General features: G+C 43.3%; 1 protein-coding gene and 1 non-coding gene across 8 annotated transcripts in view; both read right to left on the reverse strand.

Moving 5' to 3' along the window:
- diaph2 (diaphanous-related formin 2) overlaps positions 1–25,807 on the reverse strand; it is a 693,877-nt gene that overhangs the window by 531,647 nt on the left and 136,423 nt on the right. The window lies entirely within an intron of this gene.
- On the reverse strand, positions 15,412–15,485 carry trnat-ugu. Its single transcript has one exon. It is a non-coding gene; the product is annotated as a tRNA-Thr (tRNA).

Below are 25,807 nucleotides of genomic sequence, written 5' to 3' on the forward strand. Positions count from 1 at the left end.
CCAAGATGACTGAATAGCACAGTATTCACTCCCACCAGTATCTAAACCCAAGATGACTGAATAGCACGGTATACACTCCCACCAGTATCTAAACCCAAGATGACTGAATAGCACGGTATACACTCACACCAGTATCTAAATCTAGGACAAAGAGCCAAGACAAATAAATAGTGACTTCTGTCAAGCCATTCTCTGTTCTTGTACTCCCTGCCATTTGTCATGTGAAAAATTCTACAATGAAACAAACAAAAATACATTGAATTCCAATCTTGTAAATCACCTTGTCAGATTACCTGACAGAGGGTGGCATTGTAGACGGAATTCTTTCAGAAAGACATTGTTTTATTCGTCACAACCTGAGAAAAACAACCTGCCAGCCAAAGTTGGGACAAAAACAAGGAATATGTTATTTTTATTTATTTTGTATTTAACCTTTATTTAACTAGGCAAGTCAGTTAAAAACAAATTCTTATGTACAATGACAGCCTACTCCGGCCAAAACCCGATGACGCTGGGACAATTGTGCGCCACCCTGTGGCACTCCCAATCACAGCCAGACGTGATAGAGCCTGGATTCGAACCAGGTACTATAGTGATGCCTCTTGCACTGAGATGCAGTGCCTTAGATCGCTGCGTCACTCGGGAGCCCAAAAGGTGGCATATCAACCTAACCCAGTTACAGGTAGAACTGAATTAATGGAGGTGGAGGAGGTGGAAACAGGGTGAAGAAACCGTATCAGAAATGTCTCGATTGCAGTTGAATGATCTTGAATCTGTTCATCTCTGAACTTAGCCGGTTCCACACCAAGCATGTTGCGCTAATAGGCAGTTTGGGGATAATAAGCGGCTTCTTTCATCTGGAGGGAAGAGAGGTCTGGTAGCCGTCTCCCGCATGGCAGAATCAAAGAGAAAGAATCTGTCTGGTCTATGTGAGAGGAAGGAAGGACATCAGCGAGCTAATGACATTGTGGAGAAAAAACATCTAAGCTCATGGGGTGATTCTTGTTATAGTGAAAGGATACGTTTGGTCAGTATTGCACAACACACACACACTATATCTGTATATATATATATATATAGTCTCTATCTATATATAGTCAGGTGAACGCTATGATCCCTTATTGATATCGCTTGTTAAATCTACTTCAATCAGTGTAGATGAAGGGGAGGAGACAGGTTAAATAAGGATTTTCAATCCTTGACACAACTGAGACATGGATTGTGGTTGGGAGCCATTCAGAGGGTGAATGGGCAAGACAAAAGTTAAGTGCCTTTGAACGGTGTATGGTAATAGGTGCCAGGCGAACCGGTGTGTGTGTGTAAAGAACTGCAACGCTGCTGCGTTTTTCATGCTTAACAGTTTCCTGTGTGTACCAAGAATGGTCCACCACCCAAAGGCATATCCAGTGGGAAGCATTGGAGTCAACAGGGGCCAGCATCCCTATGGAGTGGAACGCTTTCAACACCTTGTAGAGTCCATGACCAGATTAATTGAGACGGTTCTGAGGGCAAAACTCAGTATTCGGAAGATGGTCCGAATGTTTTGTACACTCAGTGTATATATAAAACAACATTAAACAAAAAGTAGCATAGCTATGAATCATTTAAAGGTTAAAGAAACCCTGCTTCTATGAATCCATGTACAGTACGTAATCAATCATATTATCCTCCAGATCGCAATATGCAATCTATCATCATCCAAAATTGTCCAATAGTGTGATTAGATGTTTGAATTGTTTTGTTGCCTCACTTACAACATGACTTCCTCCACAGACATTCCACCTGACTTAAACACTACCACCCTCGCTGGGAAGTTAGCAGAGCTGCTTAAATAAAAGGAAAGATTTTACGCAAGCTCAAATTATCTGCACTTACATGTACATTATTCATCCTGTAAAATCTAATTCCCTGTCTTCTACTTCTTTCTCTTTTTTACCAATTCTGCTCGCTCTCTCTTTATTTCCTCTCACACCACCTCTCCGCCTTGCTTTAATTCTTATTGATCTCTGCACTCCATTCATCTTTGTCCTCTTGCTGTTCTGGAAATGTGGAGGGCACTGACATGACTGGCTGTGCGCTTACCTGACTGACTAATAGACGTTATCAGGCCACTTGGAAAGGTAATCAGCCTACTCATTACTCTGGATTGGAATAACCCCAAAGTGCTCCCTCTTTCTGGGACCTCTTCCCATGACTCTTGGCCCTCTATCTCTCCCATGCTAAGGTCTTTCTAGACCTTTTTTTAATTGATAGCAAGTTCCCATTTAGAACTGAATAAATCTTCACATCTGTAGTCAACGCTCAGTTTACAACTGTATTTCTTTACCTGTAACCTCTCCCTTTCTCCAATACACCTGGACTTCTGCTCGAAGCAAACCCAAAGTGTTTGTATGTTTCACACAAGTTACAGACACATAAATACCCCCAAGACATGCTAACCTCTCACCACTACAATAACAGGGAAGGTTAGCATTATTGGGGAGGTATGATATTTGTGCGTCTAACTTTGTCTCTCATCATTATTCAAGATTCATTCAGGACTATCCATAATCATGGTAGCATCCACATGAATGTAGAAGTGTTTAGACACATGTTCTATTCTTATTTACAATAAAAAAAAGTAACTCTAAAATGACACAAAACATTATTTACCATTAATTTCTATGCAAAATAATCTGAAACAAGACCAAAACAAACAGCAAATACAGTACATCCATAGAGTCACAAGCTTGATGCACTGTAATCATTGCGTGCTATGAATATGGGACCAAATACTAAACATTTGACTACTTTATACACATAAGTAAATTTGTCCCAATAATGTTGGTCCCCTAAAATGGGGGGACTATGAACAAAAAGTGTTGTAATTTTTGAACAGTTCACCCAATATGGATACAGATACCCTCAAATTAAAGCTGACAGTTCGCACGTTAACTGTCCGAATACTTTTGGAGCTCACTGTATGTACAGTAGCCTTAGGCTGTTACTCTTCTCTATTTTTACAAATGATTTGCCACTGGTCTTACAAGAAGCTGGAATGACTATGTATGTGGATGATTCCACACTATGTCACCATCCATAGCCAGTGAGTGCACTGAAATTCTAAATAAGAAGTTAGTCAGTAGCAAAAAAAGGTGATTAATAATAAACTAGTCTTAAATATATCTAATACTAAAAGCATTGTATTTGGTTCAAAACATTCTTTAAGAACTAAACCTCAACTGGAGTTGTGCATAAAGTGTGTGACCATTGAGCAAGTTGAGGATGCTAAACTCCTAGGTATAACATTGGATGGTCAATTATCATGGTCATATCATATTAACACAGTTGCTGTGAAGATGGATCCATGTACAGTACGTTATAAAAATCAACTGTACTAATTGTTCAGAGGCTCTGGTCTTGTCCGATCTTCATCACTGTCAGGTAATATGACCAAGTGCAGCAAAGAAAGACCTAGCAAAGCTGCAGCTGGTTTAAAACAGAGCATCATGCCTTGCCCTTAACTGCACATACATAACTAACATCAACAACATACAAGCCAGTCTTTCCTGGTTGAGGGTTGACCAGAGAGTAACTGCTTCTCTGGTGTTTATGAGAAAGGAAAATTGAGTGATGAAAATTCCAGATAACATTCAGCTCAGACACCAATTCATACCCCACAAGACAGGTTCAAAAGAAATTAATGGGAACACAGTATTATAGTGAGCCATGATCGCATGGAAGTCCCTTCCATCTTCCATTACTCAAGCAAACAGCAAAATTATCTTTATAAAATGGATTTAACAACATCTCATGGAACCGCAGGGACTGTGAGGGGACAAACGCACGCACGCACACAGAGACACACTAACAAACATATTTTTGGTGTTCTATTGTTTGTGTTATTATAATAATTTTGTATTGTTTATATATCATTGTATTTAACATATGTGGCATTGTCCTCGTCTATCCCCGCCCCAAAAAATGTTGGTCGACCGAAAGTCATCTGTTCTTTTGACCAATTGATTGGTGTATTTTTCCATATATAGATACACCCTGTGTGTTTTAATAAAATCAACTTCACGCTTGTCTGATGCTAATTGGTGAAATAAGACAAGACTCAAGAGGGAGCCAGACATCAAGAAGACAAAAACCTTAACCCTACCTGACCATCCTCCTACTCCTGCTGGCTTTCGCAGATTCTGCCATTACTCTCCTAAAGTTGCCGGTAATAGGTTACAAGAGGAGACGGCAACCTTTCATGTGGAATGCCAATATATCTTACAATATCTACCGACATGCGTGCCAGTTATGGTTTTCATTTAATTTATAATATTGTTTTCGTATCTAAAAACCTAAACTTCTATTGCCAACTACTGTATTTAAAATAATCTACATAAAGCCAACAAATACAAACATTGTAGCATGCAGGTAGAAAATATCCTGACAAAAATAAATATCACATTGGCTGTGTGTGGCCTGTCTGCAACAAACTTGAAACATTGTATCAACTATCAACTTGGGTCTAGCCCGAAGCTTGCTCTAGCAACATTGTATAAAATATTCTGGTCCCTCAGAGTTTCCTGCTCAAGTGAGCTCGGGACAGACACAGCTGTAGGCTATTTTTCACAAGGGATAAGAGCTCATCAGGTAGACCTATTTTATGATGTTTCCACTGGATCAGAGCATGACATTTTTCCTTTTCACGCTGAGTGGTTATCGACAGGGAGAGAGATGGAAATATTTTTCTAATTCATTCAGAAACTATTGTCATTCTCAATGGATTTTAAAACAGACTTTGTTTGCTTCCTGTCTGAGGTGAAGAAAACATTACTTTGAGAAGCTTCACAGCTCATTAGTGGTGGTGCGTTAAGCCAATTAGAAATACTATCAGATCCCCAAATGAGCACCTAGAAGGCCGGCATGCCGGAGTCGCCTCTTCACTGTTGACGTTGAGACTGGTGTTTTTGCGGGTACTATTTAATGAAGCTGCCAGTTAAGGACTTGAGAGGGGTTTGTTCCTCAAACTAGACACACTAATGTACTTGTCCTCTTGTTCAGTTGTGCACCGTGGCCTCCCACTCCTCTTTCTATTCTGGTTAGAGACAGTTTGCGCTGTTCTGTGAAGGGAGTAGAACACAGCGTTGTACGAGATATTCAGTTTCTTGGCAATTTCTCGCATGGAATAGCCTTCATTTCTCAGAACAAGAATAGACTGATGAGTTTCAGAAGGAAGTACTTTGTTTCTGGCCATTTTCAGCCTGTAATCGAACCCACAAATGCTGATGCTCCAGACACTCAACTAGAATAAAGAAGGCCAGTTTTATTGCTTCTTTAATCAGTACAACAGTTTTCAGCTGTGCTAACATAATTGCAAAAGGGTTTTCTAATGATCAGTTAGCCTTTTAAAATGATAAACTTGGAATAGTTAACACAACGTGCCATTGTAACACAGGAGTGATGATTGCTGATAATGGGCCTCTGTACGCCTATGTAGATATATATATATATTTTTTAATCAGCCGTTTCCAGCTACAATAGTCATTTACAACATTAACAATGTCTACACTATTTCTGATCAATTTGATGTTATTTTAATGGACAAAAATTTGCTTTTCTTTCAAAAACAAGGACATTTCTAAGTGACCCCAAACTTTTTGAACTGTAGTGTGTGTGTGTGTGTGTGTGTGTGTGTGTGTGTGTGTGTGTGTGTGTGTGTGTGTGTGTGTGTGTGTGTGTGTGTGTGTGTGTGTGTGTGTGTGTGTGTATGTATGTATGTATGTATGTATGTATGTATGTATGTATGTATGTATGTATGTATGTGTGTATGTATATATATAGGTTTTTTGTTGACCAGTATTTATTTTTGTTGAGTAGCAAATATATATCGACCAAACAATTGACCAGTTGACTAATTGGGGTCAGCCCTAGTATCAGTGTTTTGTTACTTACTTGTCATATTTAATGTTTTGTGTGGACTCCAGGAAGAATAGATTTTGATTCTATGAAAGCTAATGGGGATCGGAATAAACAACGAAGTGTGTTCCAGTCGAGAATAATGACGCGCGTGTTCCAGTCGAGAATAATGACGCGCGTGTTCCAGTCGAGAATAATGACGCGCGTGTTCCAGTCGAGAATAATGACGCGCGTGTTCCAGTCGAGAATAATGACGCGCGTGTTCCAGTCGAGAATAATGACGCGCGTGTTCCAGTCGAGAATAATGACGCGCGTGTTCCAGTCGAGAATAATGACGCGCGTGTTCCAGTCGAGAATAATGACGCGCGTGTTCCAGTCGAGAATAATGACGCGCGTGTTCCAGTCGAGAATAATGACGCGCGTATGCCAGTCGAGAATAATGACGCGCGTATGCCATAATGACGCGCGTGTTCCAGTCGAGAATAATGACGCGCGTGTTCCAGTCGAGAATAATGACGCGCGTGTTCCAGTCGAGAATAATGACGCGCGTGTTCCAGTCGAGAATAATGACGCGCGTGTTCCAGTCGAGAATAATGACGCGCGTGTTCCAGTCGAGAATAATGACGCGCGTGTTCCAGTCGAGAATAATGACGTGCGTGTTCCAGTCGAGAATAATGACGCGCGTGTTCCAGTCGAGAATAATGACGCGCGTGTTCCAGTCGAGAATAATGACGCGCGTATGCCAGTCGAGAATAATGACGCGCGTATGCCATAATGACGCGCGTGTTCCAGTCGAGAATAATGACGCGCGTGTTCCAGTCGAGAATAATGACGCGCGTGTTCCAGTCGAGAATAATGACGCGCGTGTTCCAGTCGAGAATAATGACGTGTGTAAGAGGGGGAAATGCACATATTCACTGAGTGTATAAAACATAAGGAACACCTGTTCTTTACATGACATGGACTGACCAGGTGAAAGCTATAATCCCTTATTGATGTCACCTGTTAAATCCACTTCAATCAGTGTAGATGAAGGGGAGGAGACAGGCTAATTCATTATTAGCCTTGAGACAATTGAGACATGGTATGGGAGTAAGTGCCAGGTGAACCTGTTTGAGTGTGTCAAGAACTGCAGCGATGCTGGGTTTTTCACACAACAGTTTCCTGTGTATATCATGGATGGTCCACTACCCAAAGGACATCCAGCAAACTTGACACAACTGGGAAGTATTGGAGTCAACATCAGCCAGCATCCCTGTGGTATGCTTTTGACACCTTGTAGTCCATGCCCCGACAAATCAAGGCTGTTCTGAGGGTAAAAGGGGGTGTCACGCAATATTAGGATGGTGTTCCTAATGTTTTGTACACAGTGTATTTTCTAGATTTTTTTTTTCTTCTTCCTCACAGCAATTCCCATCAGGCTGACCGCTCTGTACAGAAAGTCTACGGCTCTGGTTTCCCTATCCGTTGACCTTTACCTCTTTGAAACCAAAGACACAGGCCATAATAGGTTGCTTAATGACCCTGGCCCAAATCAATCCATTGGGATGATATCAAAATTACCACCACCACACCGCACCAATCATGAGGGCAGCCAGCGATACCAACCAGGCTACTGGATAATTGAGTTTCCCCTTCAGGCCCAGGAAACATAGGCAAATGGACAAAAGAGACCCCAGAGAGGGAGGGAGGGAAGGATTGAGAGGGAGAAGGAGAAATGGGGAAGAAGAGAAATAGAAAGGGAGAGACAGAAAAGGAGACAGAGCAAGAGATGGAGAGAGAGAGATGGAGAGGCGGAGGAGCATGACAAATCCGATGGCTAGAGGACAGATACAAGGCCTTTTGACCACAGCTGAAACAGCCTCATCTCCTGCCCTTATTGAATCCCGTATTCGTCGATAACAGTATTTCCTGCCAAAGAAAATAGTACTGGGGAGCAATTACCTCAGCGAGCCTGTCAATTTCATTTGGGGGATAGAGGGAACATGGCTGGTGTTTTTCTCCCCCCCCCCCCCCCCCCCCCCCCCTCTCTCTTCATCTATCTTTCCATCTCTACCTCACTTTATTACGCTACAGTATTGCTATTCATCCCTCTGGTTCTCCTCAACCAGCGCGAGGTGCCTGAAACCGGGGCAAAAGGAGAGGGAGTGCATGCCAAGGCAGGTTGCACCTCCACATGTCATCTTCACCTATAATGAGACAATAACAAGCTGGCAGCCTCCACTGCCGCCCGGTCCCCCACTCAACAAGAGTGATAGATACATTATTCAAGCTCTTTGTCAACTCACTGAGAAGCAGTGGGGAGGGCCTAGTGTCTGGAACAGTGCATCGGGAGATGCCTCTTTTTCTCTGCCTCTGTCCTTGGCTCTTTCACTGCCTGCCTCTCTCCCTGCCTCTCCCGCCTGCCACTCACACTCCCTGCCTTTCTCTCTCTCTTTGCCCCTCACACTCCCTGCCCATCTTGCCCTGCCTTTCTCCCTCTCTGCCACTCTCTCTCTCGCTCTCTGCCTGCCACTCGCTTTGTCTCTCTTCCTGCCTCTATCTTCATCTCTGCCTCTTGTCCGTCTCTGATGTGTACAGGAAGGGCATAATTAGGAGCCGATGGGAGTAGATGATAGTAGTGCAACACCATGTTATTCCCCTCGGTGTTATTCCCCTCGGTGTTATTCCCCTCGGTGTTATTCCTCCCTTTGTTATTCCTCTCAGAGTTATTTATCTCAGTGTGAGGTCACACAGTGCCAGAATGATCCTGTTAAATTGTTAAAGTGTCATCTTAATCTGTCTAGTCAGATAACCTGCCACTGATATTAGGACTTTTTTGTATTTATGTGGGTGACTGTATGCATTTTAACACCCAAATTTGTGACAAAACTAAATAATTATCAGGCGGTGAGAGAGGTGATTAAATATCTTGTTGTGCTCCATGTGTGTGAAAGAGAGACCGACACTTTTCAACAGCTAATATCATTACGTAAACTTAACTTTATGACTGAAAGGAGGAACCTTAGACACAATATGAACAGAGCGAAGCCACAATGTCAGAGAGAAGCCATAATGTCAACAGAGAGAAGCCACAATGTCAACAGAGCAAAGTTACAATGAACAGAGCGAAACTACAATGTGAACAGAGCGAAGCCACAATGTCAACAGAACGAAGCCACGATGTCAACAGAGCGAAGCCACAATGTCAACAGAGCGAAGCCCCAATGTCAACAGAGAGAAGCCACAATGTGAACAAAGCGAAGCCACAATGTGAACAGAGCGAAGCCACAATGTGAACAGAACGAAGCTACAATGTGAACAGAGCGAAGCCACAATGTCAGAGAGAAGCCACAATGTCAACAGAGTGAAGCCACAATGTCAACAGAGTGAAGCCACAATGTCAACAGAGCGAAGCCACAATGTCAACAGAGCGAAGCCACAATGTCAACAGAGCGAAGCCACAATGTGAACAGAGCGAAGCCACAATGTCAACAGAGCGAAGCCACAATGTCAACAGAGCGAAGCCACAATGTACGAGAGAAGCCACAATATCAACAGAGCGAAGCCACAATGTCAACAGAGCGAAGCCATAATGTCAACAGAGCAAAGCCACAATGTCAACAGAGCAAAGCCACAATGTCAACAGAGTGAAGCCACAATGTCAACAGAGCGAAGCCACAATGTCAACAGAGCGAAGCCATAATGTCAACAGAGCGAAGCCACAATGTGAACAGAGCGAAGCCACAATGTGAACAGAGCGAAGCCACAATGTCAACAGAGCGAAGCCATAATGTCAACAGAGCGAAGCCATAATGTCAACAGAGCGAAGCCACAATGTGAACAGAGCGAAGCCACAATGAGAACAGAGCGAAGCCACAATGTGAACAGAGCGAAGCCACAATGTGAACAGAGCGAAGCCACAATGTGAACAGAGCGAAGCCAGAGTGAAGCCACAATGTGAGCTGAAAGCATAATAGCTACATTCGGCAGTAGTTGTGTAATAATGAATTGAATCATATTAACATTCTGTCTCACTAAATAAATGCCAGAAAAAGTGGGGGAATAATGAAACATCTAATTACCTCATCTTTGTGTATGTGATTAATGAAAGTTACCAGAGCGCCCCACTGATCTTACGGAAAATAATACAGATACAATCTGCCGCAATTAGTGCACATCAAGCAGTATCAAAGCCAAGTGGAATTATTTTCTTCCTTAATTTCATCCTCATTAGGGGTTGAGTGACAGGCATGCAGAAGGTGGGGGGGTTGGGGGTGGACGGACTACAGAAACATGTGCACGCACGGGTTCATGTATGTACACACACAGCCCATACGCACACACCCTTATGCAAACAAACATCTTGAGTAATAGAATGTTTGTTGTATAGCGGTTGCTACCCTAGGAGGACACAAAGGTCAGTGTGGATCAGTTGAGATGCTAGCTGCCTGGACAATGAATTTCTCTAGCACAGCAGCCCTGCCTAAAGGACAGCAGTGGCAGCCCCTGCTGCCTGAAGATAAGGACATTTCATCTGTCCGGGGAGGCTGCTCTCCACTGCTCAGTGAGCAATTTCTCACCAGGACCCCATGGCCATGCTATTTCTCCATCTCCTCCTTGTCACACTTCTAAAAGAGTTGTGTCCCAGTGGATGGTGTGTTTCATTTCAAGCCCGGGAGAGGAGGAGAGGAAGAGGGAAGGAGGGATGGAGGAAGTGATGATGGTAATCACTTGAGTTACTGTATATTTTATTTTTCACACTGAGGCTTTGTTTTTCTTCCTCTCCTATTCTCTGTTACTCCTTCACACCTTTGCAGTAGAGACAACAGTATATCTAGCCACAGCAGTCTTTAAATCCACATTATCCAAACCACCATAGTCCCTGTGCCCAAGAACACCAAGGTAACCTGTCTAAATTAATCTGTAGCCATGAAATGCTTTGAAAGTCTGGCTCACATCAACAGATCCCCCAGACACACTGGAGCCACTAAGTCGCATACCACCACAACAGATCCCAAAATGACGCACTCCCCACAGCCATCCCCCACCTGGACAAAAGGAACACCTACGTGAGAATGCTGTTCATAGACTACAGTTCAGCGTTCAACACCATAGCACCCTACAAGCTCACCACTAAGCTAAGGACTCTGGGACTGCAACTGCTCCTGGACGTCCTGACGGGCCACCCCCAAGTGGTGAGTGTAGGCAACAACACATTTGCCACCCTGACCCTAAACACAGGGGCCCTTCAGGGGTACTTAATAGTCCCATCCTCTGCTCCCTGTTCACCCACGACTGCGTGAGCGAGCACAACCCCAAAAACATAATTAAATTTGCAGACGACACAACGGTGGTAGGCCTGATCACAGATGACGATGAGACAGGGAGATGGTCAGAGACCTGGCAGTGTTGTGCCAGGACAACAACCTCTGCGTCAACGTTAGCAAGACAAAGGAGGTGATCTGGGACGACGGGAAACAGAGGGCCGATCACACCCCCATTCACATTGACAGGGCTGTAGTGGAGGGGGGTGAGAGCTTCCAGGTCCACTGTGTCCTCATCACTAAGGATCAATCATGGTCCACACACACCAACACTGTCGTGAAGAGGGCACGACATGTATCTTCCCCCTTTGGAGGCGGAAAATATTTGCTATAGGACCTCAGAAGGTTATACAGCTGCATCATTGAGCGCATCTTTTCACCACATTCTTAACAGCAGACAAAACAGCCATGGTTTCTCAAATGGCTGCCTCGCCTGGTTCACCAATTACTTCTCTGATAGAGTTCAGTGTGTCAAATCGGAGGGCCTTGTGTCCGGACCTCTGGCAGTCTCTATGGGGGTGCCACAGGTTTCAATTCTCGGGCCGACTCTTCTCTGTATACATGAACGATGTTGCTCTTGCTGCCTGTGATTCCCTGATCCACATCTACGCAGATGACACCATTCTGTATACTTCTGTCCCTTCTTTGGACATGGTGATAACTAACCTCCAGACAAGCTCCAATGCCATACAACTCTCCTTCTGAGGCCTCCAACTGCTCTTTAATGCAAGTAAAACTAAATGCATGCTCTTCAACCAATCGCTGCCCATACCTGCCCGCCCATCAGCTTCACTAATCTGGACGGTTCTGACTTAGAATATGTGGACAACTACAAATACCTATGTGCTGGTTAGACTGTAAACTCTCCTTCCAGACTCACATTAAGCATCTCCAATCCAAAATTACATTTAGAATCGGCTACCTATTTCGCAACAAAGCCCCTTTACTCATGCTGCCAAACATACCCTTGTAAAACTGACCATCCTACCAATCCTCGACTTCCGCGATGTCATTTACAAATTAGCCTCCAACACTCTACTCAACAAATTGGGTGCAGTATATCACAGTGCCACCCGTTTTGTCACCAAAGCCCCATATACTACCCACCACTGCGACCTGTGTGCTCTTGTTGGCTGGCCCTCGCTTCATACTCGTCGCCAAACCCACTGGCTCCAGGTCATATACAAGTCTCTGCTTGGTAAAGCCCCGCCCTATCTCAGCTCACTGGTCACCATAGCAGCACCCACTCGTAGCACGCTCTCCAGCAGGTATATCTCAATGGTCACCCCCAAAGCCAATTCCTTATTTGGCCGCCTTTCCTTCCAGTTCTCTGCTGCCAATGACTGGAACGAACCGCAAAAATCACTGAAGCTGGAGACTCATATCTCCCTCACTAGCTTTAAGCACCAGTTGTCAGTTTACATAGCCCATCTGCAAATAGTCCATCCAACTACCTCATCCCCATACTGTATTTATTTATCTTGCTCCTTTGCACCCCAATATCTCTACTTGCACATTCATCTTCTGCATATCAATCACAATAAAAATCTTGACTGGCTGCATCACCACTTGGTATGGCAACTGCTTGGCATCCGACCGTAAGGCCCTACAGAGGGTACAGCGTACGGCCCAGTACATCACTGGGGAAAAGCTCCCTGTCATCCAGGACCACTATACCAGGGGTTGTCAGAGGAAGGCCCTAAAATGTTCAAAGACTCCAGCCACCGAAGTCAAACTGTTCTCTCTGCTACCGCACTGCAAGCGGTAACAATGCACCAGGACCCTGAACAGCTTCTACCCCTAAGCTATAAGACTGCTAAATAGTTAACCAAATAGCTATCTGCATTGACCCTTTTTGCACTATTATCGTTATTCATTGTGAATCTATTACTACGTGTTTTACTTTTCAATTATTTCTCTGTTTTCTCTCTATGCATTTTTACTGTTAGTCTACACCTGTTGTTTACGAAGCATGTGACAAATAAAATTTGATTCACATCTTAAACAAGGCAGTCTCTTGATGACAAACCCAAATCAAACAAAGCCAAGGCCCTGTCCTTTGATTAAAGAGGTCCCCCCTGGAAGGAGTTCCTAGCCTATTTCAAACAGCTCTAGTTCAAACAGCGCTCTTTCGCCACAACGAACTAAAAAATGTAACTTTCTCATTGGAAAAGCAGGACAGAGTGCCTTCTGGAACAACAGAGCGCACCTCGTTTGACATTTGCGTAGTGTGGGTGAAGCACTTTCTTTCATGCAGCATGCCAGAACAGTTCTTCTACTGTCGGGAGAAATGATAATGCATGTTAATATACACCAGTTTATTAGGTACACCCTTCTAGCACTGGTTAGGACCCGCCTTTGCCTCTAGAACAACCAGAATTTTTCTGGGCATGGAAACATTGCTCAATTGGTATCAAGGGACTTGATGTGCCAGGAAAACATTCCTCACACCATTATACCACCGCCAGCAGCCTGTACTGTTGACACCAGGTAGAAAGGGGCCAAGGACTTGGACAGAAATCGGGATTCGTCAGACCAAGCAACTTTTTTCCACTCCTCAATTGTCCAGTGTTGGTGATCGCATGCCCACTGGAGCTGCTTCTTCTTGTTTTTAGCTGATAGGAGTGGAACCCAGTGTGGTCGTCTGCTGCAATATCCATCCGTGACAAGGACCAACGAGTTGTGCGTTCTGAGATTCTGTTCTGCCCACCAGTGTTGTACTGTGCCATTATTTGCCTGTTTGTGGCCCGCCTGTTAGCTTGCACGATTTCTGCAATTCTCCTTCGACCTCTCATCAATGTGCAGTTTAGGCAAACAGGACTGCCACTGACTGGATGTTTTTTGTTTGTTGCACCATTCTTGGTAAACTCTAGACACTGTCGTGTGTGAAAAGACCCGGAGGCCAGCCGTTTCTGAGATACTGGAACTGGCGCGCATGGCACCGACGATGATACCATGCTCAAAGTTTGTTAGGTCACTCGTTTTGCTCATGCTAATGTTCAATCTAACAGTAACTGGATGCCTGTCTGCCTGCTAAGTCATGGCTAAGTGACTCCCCTATTATATATTGTTAATTTTAAAACTGGTTTATTCATTCATAACATGGATTTACAGGGATAAAGGATACAATGTTCCATTAAATGGGTTTTAACCGTTTACATAAAATAAAATATTTTCCCAGATAATAAACAACATTTTCTGGGAGGCATTATTTTTCATAAGACATACGGTAGCACACAACAAGCACAAAGCCACGTCTCGCACTCGTGTGATTCGCTAAAATGAAATGACAAATTCTTTACTACATAAGGTCACTCCCATAGAACTATACGGTCACTCCCACTAAGACCAACGTTGACTCATTGATGTACCAGGCTTATATGCACTGTACACTCATAGCCTGGGGACAAGGTTACACTCATGTTGAAATACAGTAGTCATTTTAGATGCCCTTGGCACTAGACACAACATCTGAACATGACATGAGCTAAAATGGCATTTGACCACCTGCAGCAGCAAAACACCTTGATTTTAAACAATATATTGTATATGTGGTCAGAAAGTGGCTTTGCGTAGCTCTGTCCAGACCCCTCCCTGACTACCAACAAGAGCTGTGTGTGTGTGTGTGTGTGTGTGTGTGTGTGTGTGTGTGTGTGTGTGTGTGTGTGTGTGTGTGTGTGTGTGTGTGTGTGTGATGTTAGGGCTGACCCCATTTTCGTCGACTGGTCGATTGTTTGGTCGATAGGCTGTTGGTCAACCGAGATTTCTTTAGTCGATCAGTAGCAAAAAAATATGTATTTATATATAAAGTGCATTCGTAAAGTATTCAGACACCTTGACTTTTTCCACATTTTGTTACGGTACATTATTCTATAATGGATTAAATATTTTTCCCCCTCAATTTACACACAATACCCCATAATGACAAATTTTTAGCACATTTCTAAAAAGAAAAACTTAAATATCACATTTCCATAGGTATTCAGACCCTTTACTCAGTACTTTGTTGAAGCAACTTGGCAGCGATTACAGCCTTGAGTCTTCTTGGGTATGACGCTACAAGCTTGTCACATGTATTTGGGGAGTTTCTCCCACTCTTCTCTGCAGATCCTCTAAAGCTCTGTCAGTTTGGATGGAGAGCATCACTGCACAGCTATTTTCTGGTCTCTCCAGAGATGTCCAATGGGGTTCAAGTAATTTTTTTTGTACTGGTCCCCAGTGGGAATCGAAACCACAACCCTGCCGTTACAAGCGCCATGCTCTACCAACTGAGCCACACGGGACAAACAACACCAGACACACACAACAACTCATTGAATACACCATCAGGCTACCTCACTGTCATATCAAGCAGCACCTCGACCCACCTGACCACACACACCTTGCTCTCCTGCTGGCTCAGGCCCAGATATAGACGGGCTGCAGCAAACGATGGGGCCGTGTCAGCAGATCAGTGTCTTACACCAGTCCATAGAGACCTGACCCGCAGTAAGGCATCACCAATGATGCCTCTAATAGTATCTGAAAGACTTCCGAAAATAGATTGAATGCCGCAGTGAGAATGGTGGAGCGGAGTTTAAACGGTAGCATCAGTGATGGCATGATCATATCAGAAAAAGTCCTTCCAAATGGTTGGGAAGTTCAAAACTTTTGCTAACAGTTTTGAAAAGATTTTTCTGAAGTTTCGACTTTTGCAATGTTACCCTTGCTGAAGAAGGAGAACATTTAAAAGACAGTTTTTCTGGAAAGAGGATATCAAGTGGAAACTTAGAGTCTGATAAATTAGATTTGAAGACGGACTCTAAACGTTGGTGATCCAGATATACTGTACGAACAAATCAATAAAACATTATTTGTGTCAGAGAATCTGAAAAAACCTCAGAGCAACCCTGAAATGCATCTCTGAGAGATGACAGGACCAACCTGTTCCACAACCAACTAGAGGCTGTTGACTGATCAATCAAATCAAATCCTGGAGATAGGGTTCCGTCGGCACTAAGCCTGGCAAATTAATATCTAAATCAAATATTTAAACATCAAAGACTTTCTTTTTAAAGTAAGTATGTATGCGTACACATTGGGAGGCTGGGAGGGGACGTGTTAGGTAGATAGAGTTCTACAGTGTGTAATTGACTAAGACAAGTTTCTAACATCATTATACAAAGAAATGTGTGTTTTTACCACTTTTGTCTTGATTGAGTTCTTGACATGGAACATTTTAAAGAAGCAACTGTTCTCTGAAAAATAAGACATCATTCCCAAAACAGAAAACAACAACTCCCATTGGCATTCTCAATCCCTGCAATGATTCAAGCTTCGAGGTTGTACAGAGAGGAATGATACAGCTTATTCGGTCTGGAGCATTTTGTTTGGGTGATTTGTTGTTTTTCCCAAACTTGAAAAGACAGAAAGGTCTGGTGTGCATCTTAGGAAATTCTATTTCCTATTCCCTTACATCTTTTTCAAATGAGCCCTGGCCAAGTAAATAAAGCTCTAACTGACCGAGGCCGTGTTACAGAACTTTTCTCAACTGGCTCGAGACCATCACCTTAGAAAGCCCAGGATACTGCAGTGGAGAGGGTCAGGACCTTGAGACCGTCACCTTAGAAAGCCCAGGATACTGCGGTGGAAAGGGTCAGGACCTTGAGACCGTCACCTTAGAAAGCCCAGGATACTGCAGTGGAAAGGGTCAGGACCTTGAGACCATCACCTTAGAAAGCCCAGGATACTGCGGTGGAAAGGGTCAGGACCTTGAGACCATCACCTTAGAAAGCCCAGGATACTGCAGTGGAAAGGGTCAGGACCTTGAGACCGTCACCTTAGAAAGCCCAGGATACTGCGGTGGAAAGGGTCAGGACCTTGAGACCATCACCTTAGAAAGCCCAGGATACTGCGGTGGAAAGGGTCAGGACCTTGAGACCATCACCTTAGAAAGCCCAGGATACTGCGGTGGAGAGGGTCATGACCTTGAGACCATCACCTTAGAAAGCCCAGGATACTGCGGTGGAGAGGGTCAGGACCTTGAGACCATCACCTTAGAAAGCCCAGGATACTGCGGTGGAGGGGGTCAGGACCTTGAGACCATCACCTTAGAAAGCCCAGGATACTGCGGTGGAGACGTTCAGGACCTTGGCCTTGCTCTACTGATTTTCCATATCCATCCCAACTTCTCTGAGTATAGAGAGCACATTGTTACATCCCAGCACACATGCACAAATGTGCGCAAACACACACACAGAGATATGCATGCACGCGCACACACACACACAGATATGAACGTGCAAACACACAGAGATACGAAAGCGTGTACACACACACACAGAGATAAGCATGCGCGTGCGCACACACACAGAGATATGCATGTGCGAACACACACAGAGATATGCCTGTGTGAACACACAGAGATATGCCTGTGCGAACACACACAGAGATATGCATGCACACACACAGAGATATGCATGCACACACACAGAGATATGCATGCACACACACACACACATATACCTGCCAGTGCATACTCACACAGAAAACAAACATATGCACAACACTCTAAAATGGACACCCAAAGCCAATAAAATAGAGCTGATATGTCTAGTCTAAAAATAATCTCCTATGGTCTCTCCTGATAACCTTTTCTGGGCTTTTGAATCAACCCTTTCAATTAAGAGCAAATGAATGTAAGACAAGAGGGACTGCTGTCAGTCGTCTCTGCATTGCATGATTAATGAGTTTAGAAGAGTGGGTCTGTCTGCTTGCATGTGCCTCTTTCTGTGTTTGTGCATGTGTGTGTGCCTGCTTGCATGTGCCTCTTTCTGTGTTTGTGCATGTGTGTGTGTCTGCTTGCATGTGCCTCTTTCTGTGTTTGTGCATGTGTGTGTGTGTGTGTCTGCTTGCATGTGCCTCTTTCTGTGTGTGTTTGTGCTAGTAAGTGCAGAGTAGAGGAATCCTCCTCTAAGCCTCCCAGTGCTCTGCAGGACTCTTATCTGCACTGAATCTCAATGACACCTCAATAAAGACAGGAACAGATGCCAGCCAGAGCCAGCTAGCATACCTGCCTGAGACTCTGGAGAGAGAGAGTCATTTAAAAAGTAATGCAGCCTCCCACTGCAGATCCTTATGATATAGCTACAGGCACTGGAAGCACAAACTGACAAGAGGAAACATGAGAGCACTGCTTAATATAAAGACAGGACCGTGTGTATGAGTTGTGTCAAACATGCAGATATGGTACCGAAACCCCAGAAGACGACGCCACATCTAGCAATAACACTGTCATCATCCATGACAGACAGACACAATGATATGCAGGAAAGATGCCTTTCTGAGTTTCAAAAGGCACAGCGGACCAGGATCGTTGAGGAGAAGTTATGGATTTTCATCCAGCTAACTCAGCCTAATAATGTGCCCCAACGCTCAACCGGCGTGGAGCTTTCAATGGTACGCCGCCAGTCTCCTCCTTCCGCCAATCAATTTGTGAAGGTCCGCCGCGAGTGGCTCAATAAAGTCCTGAAAGGTCCTTGCGAAGCTATGAAGCACAATATTCAAATGAGCCAGACATAAGAAAATAAAGGGAAGGGAAAATAGAAGACAAGACGGCATATCAAAGAGAGAGGCTTGGTAAATCTACCCACAGAACCTATTGTATTATTCAGCATATTTATACTATGTCAAGGAGGGGTAAACAACCTGGTTGTTTAACAAAGGTACTGTAAGTCACAGTGGATCTCATTTATAGAGTTTGGCGGCGGTCTGGCTTGCATTGATTGGACTGTGAGGTCATACTGAACTGGTCTCTGCACCTTCTACGGTGCAGGGACCGTAAGAGGAGCCGTCCAGGGGGCAACGGACTGCTCCAACTAGCAAACCAAAGTTTAGGCAAAGGGCAAAGAAATGAGCGCAGGAAGAAAAAAATGAGGGAGGCAACAGTAGAGATGTATTCCCCGATGTTGATGTACTCGTTTACTCATTTCCCCTCCTCTCTCACGTCTCTCTCTTCCCAAACCCCCTCTACAGGGTCATGAGATCTAACACGCACACAGCCAGAGCAACTGTTGGTTCACACTGGTCATTTTTCCCTTGTTCCCCAGAGACTGGACAGAACAACATTCCATCAGGTAAGTGATCTGTTGGTCCGGGTCTTGTGCTGCTCTAACAAAGTGTCTGAATGAAAGGGATACACACCACGTGTGATGAGTAATTATCCACTCTGACCGTCTGTTTATATGACCATATGGAACATGCGCAATTTTACTTATCTGATAATGAGAGAAAGAGAAAGCGAGAGACGGATAGAGAATGGAGAAAGATATGTTAGAGTCTGGGTGCATGAGTACAGTATTAGTGTGTGGGAATGTCGAGTGTGTTAGAGGTAAGTGGTAAATATAATGTATGTGTTGGCTGGTTCACTAATGATGTCCGATCCCCACAAGACTCAGAGGATAGATGGGCCGCTTCGCTGACAGGCACGACTGGCATGATTAATGACAATGAGTCTCCTAGTAGACCTGCCCAAGCTAGGTCTGTGTGCAGGTTTAGTTTAGATGAATTAGCCTGTTGAATGGGAAGGTATAGTCTAGATGAATTAGCCTGTTGAATGGAAAGGTATAGTCTAGATTGATTAGCCTGTTGAATGGGAAGGTATAGTCTAGATTGATTAGCCTGTTGAATGGGAAGGTATAGACTAGATTGATTAGCCTGTTGAATGGGAAGGTATAGTCTAGATGAATTAGCCTGTTGAATGGGAAGGTATAGTCTAGATGAATTAGCCTGTTGAATGGGAAAATATAGTCTACATTAATTCGCCTGTTGAATGGGAAGGTATTGTCTAGATTGATTAGCCTGTTGAATGGGAAGGTATAGTCTAGATTGATTAGCCTGTTGATTGGGAAAATATAGTCTAGATTGATTAGCCTGTTGAATGGGAAGGTATAGTCTAGATTGATTAGCCTGTTGAATGGGAAGGTATAGTCTAGATTGATTAGCCTGTTGATTGGGAAGGTATAATCTAGAGGCGAAATAAACGCACACCTATTTAGACGATGTGTTGGCTAGGTATAGGCTCAGAGTCAGTCATGGGAGTCAGTATGGGAAGGTATAGACTCAGAGTCAGTAATGGCATGTTGCCTTACTGCTGCCCTAGTGATGCTGAAGAGATAGGCCTGTGGACTGGAAAATAATGCTAGAATATCGCTAGAATAATACTCATAATGTTACAATGACGTTCTAACAACACTCGTACCGCTAGAATAACTCTAGACAGACACTTCAATAACGCTAGAATAACTTTGCGGGGAGGCTGGAGGAGAGAGCTTGAGGACACCACTGGGCTCTTCGAGTACATCAGAACCCAAAGCGCATGGAGCCACTCTCCAACCTCTCGAATCGTACCCTTTTTTTCAATTTTCGCCTAAAATGACATTCCCAAATCTAACTGCCTGTAGCTCAGGATCTGAAGCCAGGATTTGCATATTCTTGATTTGAAAGGACACACTGAAGTTTGTGGAAATGTGAAATAAATGTAGGAGAATATAACACATTAGAGTTGGTAAAAGATAATACAAACAAAAAAACAAAGTATTTATTTTTTTCATCTTTGAAATGCAAGAGAAAGGCCATAATGGATTACAGTTCAGGCTACATGTACATTTTGGCCACTAGATGGCAGCAGTGTGTGTGCAACATTTCAGATTGATCCAGTGAAGCATGGCAATACTGGACAATATTTTGTATCAAGTCTGCCCAAATGTGCCAAATTGGTCCTAAATGTGCCAGCAGGGGTTCCTACATTTGAATATAAAACAAAACTATGCTACATTTTATCTCTGGGACCCTCAGGATGACAAATCAGAGCAAGACTACTGAATATAAGTACATTATTTACCTTCAGAGGTGAATGTATCAAACCAGTTGGTGTGAAAAGTTTGTTCACTCTCCTCAAACAATAGCATGGACTTTTTTTCACTGTAATACCTACTGTAAATTGGACAGTGCAGTAAGATTGAGAAGAATTTAAGCTTTCAGCCCATATAAGACATGTTGATGTCCTGGAAAGTTTGCTGTTACTTACAACTGTCATGCAAAACACGTTAGCTCAAACGTCCCGGTGTAGGGACACCCATTCTGTAGAGGTTAAAGCTTCAAGGAAGTATGAGGTGCATATTGAAAAAGATCAGGGCTAGATAACTGCTGTGTTTAGAGAGAGAGAGAAAGAGAGAGCGAGAAAGAGAAAGATAGAGAGAAAGAGAGAGAGAAAGAAAGAAGAGAGAGAGAAAGAAAGAAGAGAGAGAGAAAGAGAGAGAGAGAGAGAGAGAGAGAGAGAGAGAGAGAGAGAGAGAGAGAGAGAGAGAGAGAGAGAGAGAGAGAGAGAGAAAGAGAAAGAGAAAAAGAGAAAGAGAATCGTAAAGAGGCAACTTTCCTCCTGTTGATCCTACAGATCAGAGGCTGTAATGAAACGCCATTGTGACTTCTTCAGATACACTGGCTGTGTGTGCGTGTGGTCTTTCCCCTATATTCACTTAGAACCACTGCTAAAGGAATATATTTGAATACATGTTAACAATTTCTGCCGAGATGCGCTTTTAAAACGCCCACACCAGCAAAAATGCACTTTTTATCCAGCTGAAAGACGATGCCAAGAGCTTACCCGTGATGTTGCACAACGACTTAAGACAATAAGTCATCCTTTTAGTCAAAGTATGATATATTTGGCCTTGAACAGGGAAATCCTACATTAAACTCAATTTTGCACTTCTGTATTTAGCAGAGTAACATTCTGTCCTGTCCAACGGGCACCAAATGGGAGAACTAATAGTAGTAGCCCGTAAGCCATTTTCTCTTAGGATACCCATCCCAGGACCCCTCTGCTCTGTACTGTATGCCCTCAGAAGTGAAACCATGGCCAGACAGTCAACTTCCTCTCCATGGAGAACGCTTGAGTATTTATTTGTCAAGTTCATAGAATTTAGATTATACATTGAGCCATGAAAGACGATTCACTAACTCCACCTTTGTGTGCGTTTCAGAAGTCAACAGAAAACAACAATTCAGCCTCTGAAGTTTGTCCAGTAAAATGCAGTGTACACATTCATTAGAGTAGCTTATCGTGAAGGTAGGCTAGGTCACAGTCTACATACTATTCCCCATAATGTTAAAGTGGAATTATGTTTTTTGTTATGGCAATTCTAAATCATTTCAGGCGTAAACATTTACTTAACAAGTCACATAATAAGTTGCATGGACTCACTCTGTGTGCAATAATAGTGGTTACCATGATTTTTGAATGACTACCCCATCTCTGAACCCCACACATACAATTATCTGTAAGGTTCCTTTGAAAAGCAGTGAATTTCGAACACAGCTTCAACAACAAAGACTTTTAAGGATAATCCTGAATGAATTGTGAATAATGGTGAGTGAAAAAGTTAAACATATAAATATCACACCAAAAATGTCTAAACTCCCCTGTTATTGTAAAGGTGAGGTTAGCATGTCTTGGGTATTATACAGTACCAGTCAATAGTTTGGGACACACCTACTCATTCAAGGGTTTTCTTTATATTACTAATTTCTACATTGTAGAATAATAGTAAAGACATCAAAACTATGAAATAACACATATGGAATCATGTAGTAACCAAAAAAAGTGTTAAACAAAAAATATATAAAAATATATTTTATATGAGATTGTTCAAAGTAGCCACCCTTTGCCTTGATGACAGCTTTGCACAATCTTGGCATTCTCTCAACCAGCTTCATGAGGTAGTAACCTGGAATGCATTTCAATTAACAGGTGTGCTTTGTTAAAAGTTAAATAGTTGTTTTGTGACAAGGTAGGGGTGGTATACAGAAGATAGCCCTATTTTGTAAAAGACCAAGTCCAACGTGTATAGTGTATTTTGTGCTTGTGACCCAGAGTCTCTTGACCATTTATTTTGGGACTGTTCTTATGTCAGAAGATTTTGGAGTGAGTTAGATTTTATTTGAAAATAAACTACTATTAATGTTCATTTGAAAGACTCTGACATTGTTCAATTTTGATCAGAATTATATGGACCCTGATTTAACTTGAGTAGGTGTGTCCAAACTTGACTGGTACTGTATTGGTGCGACTTTCTCACTCATCATTATTCACAATTCATTCAGGATTATCCATAATCACAGTAGCATCCATATTAATGTAGAAGTGTTTAGAAACATATTCTATTCTTATTTACAATAAAAGTGACACCAAAATGACACAATCTATTATTTACCATTAATTTCTATTGGGAACAAAATAATCTGAAACAACCAAAACAAAGAGAAAATGCACAAGCTTGATATAGTCATTGTATGCTATGAATATGGGACCAAATACTTAACTTTTTACTACTTTAATACACATAAATTAATTTGTCCCAATATTTTTGGTCCCCTAAAATGGGGCAAAAATGTTAGCTAGGGTAACATTACTGTATATTAGCTAAATTACTTTTTGGGTTATGATCAACTGAAACTGTCCTGGATTTTCAGATGAGTTTCAAAGGAAGAGAACATAATTTAATGCTCATGCATTTTGGAATAGAATGTCCTTTAAAAAGTCACCAGAAGTGACCTTCTCTTACGTCTTTTATCAAAATAATTATCCGGGGGGGGGGGGGGGGGGCTATCTCTGCCACCGCAGCTCTAAAAAAAATCCTTGGTGAAATACTGCCGTGTGTCTGTGTGTGTGCACATGTCTGTACACATGTTTGTATGCTATCTTAGTCTTGTGTATATATGCTGTGCATCCTTGTGTGTCTGTCTGAGTGCATGTCTTTCTATGTGTGTCTGAGACACTGATGCTCTCCAGGCATCAGCAGCCAGTAGCACATCCCTCCCTTCTCCTCCTCCATCTCCCTTCTCTGCCCTCTTTTTTTCGGTACCGCTGACAGGTGTGACCTTTCGGCTGGGTGAGCAGTGCCTGTTCTCCACGCTCTCGCCCCCAGACACAGGCCCGGGATTAGTTAGCCTCTCCCAGGATCATGGGGGCCATGCGCGAGTGTGCGCGTGAGGGCCAGTTCTCGTCGCCGCGGTCGACAAGGCCACGGTATGAAAAATAGAACACCTAATGCCTGCAGATAGAGACATTCATCAACTGACGGAAGCCCCAGTCTGCGCAGTGGGCCGCCATGCAGGCATTAGGTGTGCAGAAACAACTCACTTATTAGGGGAAGAGCTGGGGAGTATCATTAGACCACTGTTACCCTTTAATATAATTTACAGCATTTTTAAAGATGCTTGTAGCCTTGTTCACACAGCAGGCTTTAATGCTCAAATCAGTTTTGACTGTCCAAACTGCAAGTTACAAGTGACCAAATCTGAAGTGTGTATGTTCAGATAGCAGTCACTTGTTAACATGGCCATGCCAATTGTCATACAGTAGTACTGACGGGGGTTTGTGCAGTGGTGTAGGCGGATCGGTGGTGGTGCTCGTGCATCCTATCACTCAGATGTTATGTAGCAAGCTATGAACGTTTCCTAGTTTCTTTGAATGTTCAAAGTTATAGTGTAAGAAAGGTTTAAAAGCCTCAAAGATTAACAAAATTACTCCTTTTTGGCAAGCCCCGGAAGTCAACTGGCTAGCTAGGTAGCTGTTTAGCTTTCTAGCACATTAGCTACCACATGTTCTTGTCAAACAGAGTAGCAAGCAAGCAACAAGATATGCCAAAGAACAGTCAGGGCAAATAAATCAGATTTGACCGTTCAGACAAGTTGCATGGCCAGGAATCAGATTTGACCGTTCAGACAAGTTGCATGGCCAGGAATCAGATTTGACCGTTCAGACAAGTTGCATGGCCAGGAATCAGATTTGACCGTTCAGACAAGTTGCATGGCCAGGAATCAGATTTGACCGTTCAGACAAGTTGCATGGCCAGGAATCAGATTTGACCGTTCAGACAAGTTGCATGGCCAGGAATCAGATTTGACCGTTCAGACAAGTTGCATGGCCAGGAATCAGATTTGACCGTTCAGACAAGTTGCATGGCCAGGAATCAGATTTGACCGTTCAGACAAGTTGCATGGCCAGGAATCAGATTTGACCGTTCAGACAAGTTGCATGGCCAGGAATCAGATTTGACCGTTCAGACAAGTTGCATGGCCAGGAATCAGATTTGACCGTTCAGACAAGTTGCATGGCCAGGAATCAGATTTGACCGTTCAGACAAGTTGCATGGCCAGGAATCAGATTTGACCGTTCAGACAAGTTGCATGGCCAGGAATCAGATTTGCATCTGATTTCAAACCACCTACGACGGTGGTATGAAATGTGGCTTGAAATATCCGATTCAATGTGCTTTTTGTTCAGTTCAGACTGCAGGAAAAATAACAGATTTGAATCGGATATGCAAAAAAATTGTATTTGAGTCACTTCAAACTGCCAGTGTGAACAAGCCTTAAGTGATTTATCATTCGAGATCAGAGACTTCAGTTTTGACTCTCGTCTCAACAGATAGTCAGATGTCCGTCAATGGGCGAGGTGCAGCAGGGCACCGCCATTGGCCGTCTTGAATGGAAGTTGCCGGCGGTAACCAGGTGCTTGCGAGGCCTGTACCCTGGGAGACGGTAGCCATGCCAACTGGCGCTGA

This window comes from Oncorhynchus mykiss, chromosome 14 (genome assembly GCF_013265735.2).
Source record: "Oncorhynchus mykiss isolate Arlee chromosome 14, USDA_OmykA_1.1, whole genome shotgun sequence".
Classification (NCBI taxonomy): domain Eukaryota; kingdom Metazoa; phylum Chordata; class Actinopteri; order Salmoniformes; family Salmonidae; genus Oncorhynchus; species Oncorhynchus mykiss.